The sequence below is a fragment of the Eriocheir sinensis genome, chromosome 6 (genome assembly GCF_024679095.1).
Source record: "Eriocheir sinensis breed Jianghai 21 chromosome 6, ASM2467909v1, whole genome shotgun sequence".
Taxonomy (NCBI): domain Eukaryota; kingdom Metazoa; phylum Arthropoda; class Malacostraca; order Decapoda; family Varunidae; genus Eriocheir; species Eriocheir sinensis.
The window spans coordinates 19,391,924-19,402,649 of NC_066514.1; the positions used below are offsets into that span (position 1 = coordinate 19,391,924).

The 10,726-nt window shown below is 45.3% G+C and overlaps 1 long non-coding RNA gene across 5 annotated transcripts; it reads right to left on the reverse strand.

Annotated features, from left to right (window-relative positions):
* Window positions 1-2,202: 2,202 nt before the first annotated feature.
* Window positions 2,203-4,152, reverse strand: LOC126989897 (uncharacterized). 5 transcript variants are annotated; one of them, XR_007743835.1, is made up of 4 exons: window positions 4,014-4,152; window positions 3,134-3,919; window positions 2,583-3,049; window positions 2,362-2,500 (listed from the first exon to the last, which is right to left on the reverse strand). It is a non-coding gene; the product is annotated as an uncharacterized LOC126989897 (long non-coding RNA). The 5 variants fall into 5 exon arrangements; XR_007743857.1 differs by lacking the exons at window positions 2,362-2,500; window positions 4,014-4,152 and adding an exon at window positions 2,203-2,332 and having other exon boundaries at window positions 3,134-3,960; XR_007743850.1 differs by lacking the exon at window positions 4,014-4,152 and having other exon boundaries at window positions 2,356-2,500; window positions 2,667-3,049; window positions 3,134-3,960.
* Window positions 4,153-10,726: the final 6,574 nt, after the last annotated feature.

Genomic DNA, 10,726 nt, shown 5'->3' on the forward strand with positions numbered 1-10,726 from the left:
AGACAACAAAGAGTGGTGATTGACGGATTTAACTCAGAGTGGGCGCCGGTCACTAGGCTCGGTCACTAGGCCGGTCACTCAGGGCTCGGTTCTTGGCCCAGTGCTCTTCATTATTTACATCAACGATGTGGATGTTGGACTCAATAATCGCATTAGTAAATTTGCAGACGACACAAAGATGGGTAACTCGGTTCTCACTGACGAAGACAGGCAAAGCCTCCAAGAGGATTTGCACAAAATTTCAGCTTGGTCTGATAGATGTGAGATGCCCTTTAACGTAGACAAGTGCCAGGTCCTTCATGTTGGAACAAGAATAAGAAGTTCAGTTATGAAATGCGCGGCGTCAAACTCAAAAGCGTTCAATGCGTTAAGGACCTGGGGATTAAAATCGCGTCAAACCTCAAATTCTCACATCAATGCATTGATGCAGCAAATAAAGCGAACAGAACGTTGGGCTTCATTAAAAGAAACTTTGTATTCAAGAATAAAGATGTAATACTTCCGCTCTACAAGAGTTTAGTCAGACCCCATTTGGAATATGCGGTACAGTTTTGGTTTCCCCACCATGCAAAGGACATTGCTAAACTAGAAGGTGTTCAGCGTCGGGCAACAAAATTTATCCCTTCCTTGTGCAACAAATCCTACAAAGAAAGGCTTTCCACCCTTAACATGTTCTCTCTTGAGAAACGTCGCCTCCGAGGAAAACTGATCGAATGTTTTAAAATACTTAATGGTTTCATGAATGTGGACAGATCAACATTGTTCATGATTGATGACACTTTGCGAACGAGGAACAATGGCACAAAACTCAAATGCAGACAAGTAAATTCAGACTGCACCAAATTTTTCTTCACCAACGTTGTAGTGCGAGAATGGAATAAGCTTCCACCATCAGTGGTCCAGTGTAACACGATTGACTCCTTTAAGAACAAGCTCGACTGTCACTTCTTTGAACTTAATGTTAACTAGAGGGAAATGCAAGGTTTTGGAGCCATCTGATCAATGAAAAATCACTTATTTTTAAGGACAGACACCCTAGTCTGGACCTTGGGGTCTGTGTGGTCTCATTTTCTACATAATTCTTCCCAATATTTATTAATGTCTTGTTGTTTTGGCAAGTGTTTGTTGCATCCATTGTTTTGCTGTGGACTTTGTACAGCACAAGTGCTTGCATTATTTTGTCTCTTTATTGAGCCAGAGGCCTTCTAGTAGTCATGGAGGTCACAGCATCCCAGGCAGTGGACAGCCTGGGTCTGGTCCCCTTGTCCGGCACCTTTGCTGCGTCTTCACGGAGAGCAAGAGGGAGCTTTCTTCTTTACTTCTTGGCCTCCGAGAGTGTTTATTTGTCTCCGTGGTTGTTTGCTTTTGGAGTTTTTGTCTCCTTTAATCTTGTTGCTGACGATTTGATTAATTCATGTTTAAACATGTCTGGTTTTATTTTATTTTTATCTTTTTTTTGTTTGTTTTTGATCCACGTTATCTTGTTGTTCTTTCTCTCAAAGCGGCGACGCTCTGCACACTTCCCTGCTCTGTTCTTTCCCTTCCTTGATGCCCTTTTCTGTGGTGGCTGTTCTGCAGCATTGTTCTGTCTCTGTTTTCCGCTTCCCATATCCACAAGGTGCTTTTCAGCTGCCTGCTGCATGGTTGCCTCCAGGTTGTCAAGGGCAGCTAGTTCACTGCTCTGGGTCTATTTTGCCTCAGTTTCTTTGATGCAGTTGTCACAATATTGGGGTTGAAAACCAGTAACTGTGTTGTGCTCTGCTACATTTTATGGAATTTGTAGATGCTTTTGGTATTCAGTTTGAAGCATGTTTCTATGAGGCTGTGATCTTTGTCCCAACAGCCACCCCTGGTGCTGGTGCAGCAGCGAGGGTCTGAGGCGGGTGCCGTGCTGCGTCCTCACTGCCGCTGACTTCTGTTGCAGTGGAGGCTGCAGGGCCGGGCAGCAGCCTGAGGGGCCAGGACCAGCAGGAGCAGCCTGCCACTGCTGTGAGGATCAGTGCCAGACCATGCAGTACAGTACAGTGCAATTCCTTCATCATATTTTGTGCCAAAGAAAAAATTCAGTGCCATAACTTTGAACAGCACCTTGCATGCTTTGATCAGGGGTGCTCAGGAGAACCACCACCACCACCACCACCTTGCTGCTGGCATCTCCAGCCGTAAAGGAAAGGGATAGTTTGAGTGAGAGAAGGTTTGAGACCGAGAGCAAGTTCACCAGACACAGCCTTGCACACACTGCTGAAGGGAAGCATGAGTGCCAAGAGTGTGGGAAAAGAATCCCAGGGAAGGGTGACCTCAACAAACACACCCACACACTCTGGTGGAAGACCTCATGAATGCCAAAAGTGTGGCAAAGTGTTCAGTAGGAAGGGTGACCTTAACAAGCACACCCTTACACACACCGGTGAAAGACCTCATGAATGCCAAGAGTGTGGCAAAGTGTTCAGTAGGAAGAGTAACCTTAACAAGCACACCCTTACACACACTGGTGAAAGACCTCATGAATGCCAAGAGTGTGGCAAAGTGTTCAGTAGGAAGAGTCACCTTAACACACACAACCTTACACACTGGTGGAAGACCTCATGAATGCCAAGAGTGTGGCAAAGTGTTCAGTAGGAAGAGTCACCTTAACACACACACCTTTACACACACTGGTGAAAGACCTCATGAATGCCAAGAGTGTGGCAAAGTGTTCAGTTGGAAGAGTAACCTTAACAAGCACACCCTTACACACACCGGTGAAAGACCTCATGAATGCCAAGAGTGTGGCAAAGTGTTCAGTAGGAAGAGTCACCTTAACACACACACTCTTACACACACTGGTGAAAGACCTCATGAATGCCAAGAGTGTGGCAAAGTGTTCAGTACGAAGAGTCACCTTAACACACACACCCTTACACACACTGGTGAAAGACCTCATGAATGCCAAGAGTGTGGCAAAGTGTTCAGTAGGAAGAGTCACCTTAACACACACACCCTTACACACACTGGTGAAAGACCTCATGAATGCCTTGAGTGTGGCAAAGTGTTCAGTAGAAAGAGTAACCTTAACTCACACACCCTTACACACACTGGTGAAAGACCTCATGAATGCCAAGAGTGTGGCAAAGTGTTCAGACAAAAGAATCACCTTAACACACACACCCTTACACACACTGGTGAAAGACCTCATGAATGCCTTGAGTGTGACAGAAGGTTCTTTTCTAAGTCTGATTTGAACAGCCACGTCGTCACACACTCTGATCTGAGAGAGTTCAAGTGTGATGTTTGTCTAAAACATTTCAAGACCAAGCGGAGTATTGCCAGGCACATGAAGATCCACTTCCCCTGAGGTGTTGTGTGGTGCTGCTGTATGTGGTGGCGTTGGAGGACGGTGTTTGGCAACCCCGCCCTGGCTGAAGAACAAGAAGAAAGAGAAGACAAAGAGAGAAAGACAGACATGGAGGAACAACAAGAACAGAAAAGAAAGAAAGGAATGAAAAGACTAGTGAAAGAAAGAAGAGAAAGATGGACAAGAAAATATTACGAAAAAGCACGAACAGAAAGAAAAGGAATGGAGGAAAGGAAGAAATGATGAAAGAAGAGAAAGAGAATAGAAGGAAGCCTGGAAGAAAAGGAGGAGGAGGAGCAGCATCAAGACGGGGATAGTTAGAAAAGGTCATCAGCATCGTCTTGGCTTATGGTCTATCTTCTCTCCTTCCTTCCTCTATTTCCAACACTCCCAAGTCTTGTGTCACTGTTCCTCTCTATGCTCTCCTTGGTCTTACAACTGGTCTCATCCCGGGCACCTCCATTCCCTCCTCCGCCCTCTGTCTCTCTCCTCACATGTCCCAACCATTGCAGCCTTCTGTCTCTCTCTCCTCTGTCTCCTTCACACCACATCTCTCAGCCACTTCCTTATTCCCTTCCCTGCCACCTGTCTCTCTCCTCACATGTCCCAACCATTGCAGCCTTCTCTGTCTCCTTCACACCACATCTCTCAGCCACTTCCTTATTCCCTTCCCTGCCACCTGTCTCTCTCCTCACATGTCCCAACCATTGCAGCCTTCTCTGTCTCTCTGTCTCCTTCACACCACATCTCTCAGCCACTTCCTCATTCTTTCTACTCAGTGTATATATGTGTGTGTGTAAGTTTGTATAATATATTTCTGCCTTACACAACGATTTTGATTATCCAGAGAGAGAGAGAGAGAGAGAGAGAGAGAGAGAGAGAGAGAGAGAGAGAGAGAGAGAGAGAGAGAGAGAGAGAGAGAGAGAGAGAGAGAGAGAGAGAGAGAGAGAGAGAGAGAGAGAGAGAGAGAGAGAGAGAGAGAGAGAGAGATGGCTTTCCGCTCGGCCCACGTGGTCACTTCAAGAAACAATCACAACAGTGAGGCCTTGTGTTACTTAACTAACAGACGGTCACTGCTCTTCCCCTTCGCCTATAAACAGTGGTGTTCCGCAGGGCTCTGGGCTATCTCCCACTCTTTATGTTGTTCATTACTGGTCGATTGATAGTTTATTGTTGCAGTTATACAACAAAGGAGAAGAGAGGAACCTGTCATCCCAAGCCCAGGCAATACACATTAATAATCTTTAATTCCAAAACTAAATACAATCCACTCATGCCGATAACTCTCCTGTGCATTGCTCAGCATCTCAACAGAAGACCCTCACAATGGGAAGCATGACTCAAGGCTGGACGCTGCAGAACATTAACCTTTGACCTTGCTATCATTTCTGAATGGGACAGAGGTAACTTTGTGTCCTTCAGTGCCTCAAAAACTCAATTTCTCCACCCGTCAGCTCAACACAATCTTTCAAACACCTATCCCCTATTCTTGGACAACACTCAGCGGGGACCATGATTTACTACCAAGCAAATGAGTGACTGCATCAACTGTGGTCGATGTAATGACCCTCATTTTGTGTCTCAAGAATGCCCCTCAGCCAGCCACTGTTGAGTCCACACCACTACCCAGCCTTAGATTCAGGTGAGGAAAGTCGAGAAGATTACCAGAAAGGTGTGGAAATAGTTAAAGCGCGGTTCACACGGGCAAAGTTTCCTCGGTGCCTGCATCTCGTGTTCCTGTTCCTGCTCCTGCTTTGCTGGATCACTCGTTCACACGATACTGGAGTTTGCTCCTGCGAGCGGCAGGGCACCTTGCGGCCAAGTCTCGCACTAGCTAGTGTTTACAAACACCACCTGTGACCACCAGGCCCACGGCTGCTGATTTTTGGCGCGAGTTTTCTTGTTTTTTGACGCGTCCTATGTAATTTTAGGCCTCCTATCAATAGCGACTTATGTTCATGAATAAGTCAGGCATATGTTGGTGGGGTATTGACTATTGAATACTGAAATATGATCTAATAATTTTCCATCCACCTAACGCGATCGTTCTGGTTATTTATATTTATGTAGAGTAGAAAAAAACATGGGATAGAGTATATTCGGTGTTTTGGACCATCACTGTGCAGGGCGTTGTTGGCTCTTTGCTGTAGTGCATTTGGCCTTCTTGGCTTGTGTTTGGGGTAATCAGCTTCTCTCGTTAGACATTATAATTACTGTAATTTTGACTTGAGAAGGCCACAAGAGTTCCCCACAGCAGGAGAAAGATCACCGTCGTCACGGAACCACGGGAAGGAGGTCACTTCCAACCGCCAAGGATGCCGGTATCCATTTTCCGTTCAACTTTGTGCCGAAACATAGGGAAACTTTGCCCGTGTGAGCCTCGCTTAACTATATGAAAGAAACCTCGAGGGCAGCAGCTGATAGGGGATTTGCAGGAGTAGAAATGGACAGCAACTACAGAGTGGCAACTTATCTGGTATAGAGGTCATTTTTATCTTCTTTACACATTGCAGAGCAGGTGCAAGGAACAGTGCTCGCCTTTGTGGTGCAAGTGTTGGCGTGGGTGAGGGTGATGAACCAAGGAAGAGAAAAATGTATGATGAACCCAAGGCCAAAAGCACAGACACTTCTAAAATGTGCAATGGCACTGATCTTAGCGCCCTGTAGTGACGCAGAGACAGTAGACAGTAGAGCGCTGCATCAGCGGCGGAGCTGGGCCTGAAGCCTCATCAACGGTAAACGGTAAACAAACGCAGTGGACATGGTTCATGAATGCCACAAGGGAAAAAGGCTGGACCGGGGCAACTGAAGAGTCATGGAAATGGTCGGAAGCAAACACCAGAAAATACTTCAGATTAGGAAAACTTGCCTACCAGTACCTTCATGAGTTCCCCTCCAAGCAGTGTTAGCAGCCAGCAGTTAACTGAGTAAAGTTATTATTTAACCTCCTGGAAAACCTTAAGAAAAAGTGTAGGGATGAAAATGGTTGTGGAAATAGCCACGAAATGTGTGCGAGAACCGTGAGGCCATGGGCGGCCGTGACCCGTGGCTAACTGCCGAGGCCTGGAGTCCCTTGATAGAGACTCTGTAAAGGGTCTCCACCGCAGCCTAAAAAGCCTTGGTTTAATCACGCTTGTTCTCGTGCTGTCAAAGATAGAGAGGCAGCTCACAAAAGGTACCAGAGCCTTCGAACTCCCGCTAACCATGATCTCAATATTTCTGCCCGGAATCGTGCCAAATCTATTCTCCGACTTACCAAAAACTCTTTCATCAATAAGTAATGCTAAAACCTTGGTCTCTCTAATTCTTCCCGTGACTTCTGGCATCTAGCCAAAAACATCTCCTCCAACTTCACTTCATCTTTCCCTCCACTCCCTAGTCCTGACGGCAACACCACCGTCTCATCTATCTCTAAGGCTGAACTCTCCTCTCAAACTTTTTTTCTAAAAACTCCACTCTGGACGATTCTGGGCATATTCCTCCTGCTCATCCCCCTCTGACTTCTTCCCTAACGCATACTCTTGTAATATATTCTAATATAATCTTGTAGCCGGTCTGTTGACGTGTGTCGGGCATGCCATTAGGCGCCCAGCGTAGTGGCCGCCGCCGCCCCACTCCGTCCGGCGTTGTGTACGTACACCTGCGTAATTTTGGACGGGCCACACCGCATGTCGAATATATTTAAACTAATACAACCAACCAGTATAACCTAACTGGCGCTGCTATAAATGTTTTGGGGGATGACATGTCTGTAACAGCTGCTCCGAGAATGTGCTGTGCTGCGTTGGCTGGCTTCCATTTTCTAAGTCCACTGTTATTGTTTCACTCGGGGCTCTATAGACAGACTGACGGCCGTAGTATTAATCAAGGTCTAAATAAATGGAAGGTCAACTCAGGCGCAGATTATAGGTGACGTCAGTTGATCAGTGGGAGGAGCCTCCTCTCGCTCTCTCCCTCTCCCTCCACTGGTATAAAGAAACCTGAGGTAGCTGGCAGTCCCCTTAGTCCCTCTCTCTCTCTCTCTCTCTCTCTCTCTCTCTCTCTCTCTCTCTCTCTCTCTGTGTGTGTGTGTGTGTGTGTGTGTGTGTGTGTGTGTCTCATTCTTTGTGTGTGTGTGTGTGTGTGTGTGTGTGTGTGTGTGTGTGTGTGTGTGTGTGTGTGTGTCATTCTTTGTGTGTGTGTGTGTGTGTGTGTGTGTGTGTGTGTGTGTGTGTAATAATAAAAGTAAAAGGAAGAGGAATCATTAACAATATTTTGCATATGCGTAGTACTACTTTGTAGTTTCATATATTGTGCATGTAGCATCTTAGCCAGAGATTAATATAACTTTTATTACATACTGAAGTTCTTGGTAGTTTTCCAATAAGTCCTGTATATTTTACAGATTTATTAGTGCAGGATATAAAAAGGCATAAATGTGCTTTGGAAGTATTTTACTTGCTCCTGTACTTTTCTTCAGTAAGCACAAGCATTACACAAGCTATTACATAATATATACCTATATTTCTGTATCTATCTATCCATCTATCTGTATTTATTCATTTATCCATCCATATATATGTCTATATGTAGCAAGGCCCAACCACATTTGCCCCATCCACCTGAGGGATGATCTTTAGCCAAGGTCAGCATCCACCCACCTGACTGATAACCACTCCTAGCTAATTAAGTCACATCCCAGTGCAAATGTGGACAGTTACTCACTAATCGGCTCCTGAAGTGAGGTAGGAGACCTACCCACCCGCCCACTAGCCCACACACACATACACAGGTATACACACATATACATACCAACAAGTATGCACACACACAAGTATACCAACACACACACACACACACACACACACATACATGCACAAGTATAGCGGGGCACAGAGAGAGAGAGAGAGAGAGAGAGAGAGAGAGAGAGAGAGAGAGAGAGAGAGAGAGAGAGAGAGAGAGAGAGAGAGAGAGAGAGAGAGAGAGAGAGAGAGAGAGAGAGAGAGAGAGAGAGAGAGAGAGAGAGAGAGCAGGTCCCTTCACTTGCTGCGGTGTGAATGTGACTGGAGGGGTTGCCTGTTCGGTCAACTTTTATTTATACCCTGTGCTACGTCACTTGGTCAGAGGGAAGAGCCTTGAGAGGATGCGCGGAATGGGACGAGTTTTGAGACGACCTTGAGTTGACCTTCCTTTCTTTAGATCTTGGTATTAATCTTCCCCATTCCCTTTCCGTCCCCATCCCCATACGCGGGTCTGGGGTATGTGTAAACCGCCCCATCCCCTCCCCGTCCCCGGCGGGCCAGACAAGACCAACCCATAGGTCATAATAATGTTGGCAGCACTTTCAACCCAATAATTACAGAAAACGAGATAAATAATGCATTTTTCACACACCATTGTATTCCTATACATTATATATCATAAAACAAAACAATAGCGTTGTTGATCTACATGTAAATAACAGCTAACGCGGGTAAGTTATTTTATGAGACAGGTTGGTATCCATGACTGTCCACACACCCGGGCAGCCATGGGGCAGCCACAGGTCGTGTCATTTGTGGCATTTTTGTCTTAAATCAAGTTGGTCACCAAAAAATGCCCTTTTTTATGGTATATGTTAAGTATTCCCATAACAATGCCATATTTAGTCATCTATTTCCCGTCTTTTGCCATTTTTGGGGCAATTATAAAGGAATTTTCAGGAATAACTGTATGTTTACAATCAAATGGAAACACAAGAGTCTTTACAAACTAAAAGAAATACATGAACTTCAGCAAAGTGTGTGATACAATATCAGCCATATAAATATTCTGATACTTTTCAATATATTTTCTTCTATAATAACAAATAGAACACTATTTGTTCATGAAATATACGAAGGGGAACCTAAAGATGTCCTGCCTCGCACCCCGCGATGTCAACACTTTTTCGAGCCCATCTGCTCTCTCTCCAGGTAGTGTTAATCAACCCCAACCCCCCGGGGACGCTTAAAACTGCGGGTCATAGCCAAGGGAAAGGGAAGGGAAGGGAACGGGAATGGGGAATATTAATACTACGGCCGTTAGACCCTGGTAGATTGTGGTAGACTGGTAGAAATCATGGTTGCAAAAGTCAATAGTAACTTACCACATATCAGCAACTTCCCGTCCCAGCTTCCATCAGTTGTGAGATCTGTAATAATAATAATAATAATAATAATAATAATAATAATAATAATAATAATAATAATAATAATAATAATAAAAGTATATAAAATTAATCTATTTTCTTATTCCAGAGAGAGAGAGAGAGAGAGAGAGAGAGAGAGAGAGAGAGAGAGAGAGAGAGAGAGAGAGAGAGAGAGAGAGAGAGAGAGAGAGAGAGAGAATTACCTCCACACCTGAAAAGGAAAAACCTATAATCTAACTTTCTCTTCCTCTCATCCACACACACACACAAAAAAAAAAAAAAATAATAAATAAATGTATACATAAATAAATAAATAAATAAAAAATCCCATCTCAGTTACACCCCAAAGTTATGACCGCAGCAGCAGCAGCTGTTAGGCGCAGACTTATAGTCCAAGTTATTGTGTGTGTTGTGCCAAGTCCCTGCTGGTGGGCCTGGCATCCGACCCTCACGCCAATCACCTCCCAGGGCCAAAACGGAGGTGAGTTGGGTTCATGGTACAGAGGAAGGGTCACACTACCACCAGGGTCACAAAACTACCCCTGGAAATGCCCACAACTCCTAGGAAAGCCTGGTGAAATGTGTGTTTCTTTAGGTTCATGGTACAGAGGAAGGATCACACTACCACCAGGGTCACAAAACTACCCCTGGAAATGCCCACAACTCCTAAGAAAGCCTGGTCAAATGTGTGTTTCCTTAGGTTCATGGTAGAGAGGAAGGGTCACACTACCACCAAGGTCACAAAACTACCCCTGGAAATGCCCACAACTCCTAGGAAAGCCTTGCCAAATGTGTGTTTCTTGAGGTTCATGGTACAGAGGAAGGGTCACACTACCACCATGGTCACAAAACTACCCCTGGAAATGCCCACAACTCCTAGGAAAGCCTGGTCAAATGTGTTTCGTTAGGTTCAAGGTACAGAGGAATGGTCACATTACCACCAGGGTCACAAAACTGCCCCTGGAAATGCCCACAACTCCTAGGAAAGCCTGGTCAAATGTGTGTTTCTTTAGGTTCATGGTACAGAGGAAGAGTCACACTACCACCAGGGTCACAAAACTACCCCTGGAAATGCCCACACCTCCCAGGAAAGCCTGGTCAAGTGTGTGTTCCCTTAGGTTCACAGTACAGAGGAAAGGTCACACTACCACCAGAGTCACAAAACTACTCCTGGAAATGCCCACAACTCCTTGGGAAACCTGGTCAAATGTGTGTTTCTTTAAGTTCACAGTACAGAGGAAAGG